The 769-nt window shown below is 48.6% G+C and overlaps 1 non-coding gene across 1 annotated transcript; it reads left to right on the forward strand.

The window, feature by feature from the left end:
* Positions 1 to 272: 272 nt before the first annotated feature.
* trnag-ccc lies at positions 273 to 346 on the forward strand. Its single transcript has one exon. It is a non-coding gene; the product is annotated as a tRNA-Gly (tRNA).
* The last annotated feature ends 423 nt before the right edge of the window (positions 347 to 769 follow it).

The raw sequence follows: 769 nt of genomic DNA on the forward strand, positions 1-769 counted from the left end.
CAGGACATTTCCAGCTCATCAACTCAATGTAAAAATAAATAATCCTAGGCTGTGCAACTCCTGCACCCCCCACCGATTTCTTCCCCAAACAATTATTTAATTCCCACTTGAAATAGCTGACACACTCTGTCCTCGCTCTCTGGTCGTTTATTCCACGCACTCAGCACTCACTGAGTCCAGGAAATCAAATCAGTAACTGTCCTTTCACCTTCGCTTTCCTGGGCTTGATTCTGCGTTCCCCCTGCTCAAGATTTACTCTGAATCCAGTGCAGTCCCCGTAGCTCAGTGGTTAGAGCGCTCGCCTCCCAAGCGAGAGGACCCGGGTTCGATTCCCGGGCAGGGCGAAACCTTAGGTAAGTTTCCTTACTCCACACGCCACTGTTTACCTAGCGGTAAGTAGTCAATTGCGGATTGGTTTCCAGCGGTAATAATCCCTCCAAAAGAACAAACAGAACAAAAAACATGGTCACTCAATCCACTACTGTTTGTGGGACACTGCTGTGCGCAATTGGCTGCTGCATGGCTTGCCAATTGCCAACACCGTCTGGCAAGCTTTCCCAATGCTTGTTCAGCTCGGACCACCCTACCCAGCAGGACTTTGGCTCGCTGGGTTGATAGGAGCCAAGAGGGAATCCAGTGCCCCATCCCCATCCCACCGCAATAATAAATATTAATAATCCTTGCATCTGACACTTCGGAAGAACATCTCGAAGCACTTCATAGGATTCGCTGTAAAAGAGTATTTTTTTAAGGTGAACGCAGCAGCCAA

Source organism: Callorhinchus milii, unplaced genomic scaffold (genome assembly GCF_018977255.1).
Source record: "Callorhinchus milii isolate IMCB2004 unplaced genomic scaffold, IMCB_Cmil_1.0 Scaffold16, whole genome shotgun sequence".
Taxonomy (NCBI): domain Eukaryota; kingdom Metazoa; phylum Chordata; class Chondrichthyes; order Chimaeriformes; family Callorhinchidae; genus Callorhinchus; species Callorhinchus milii.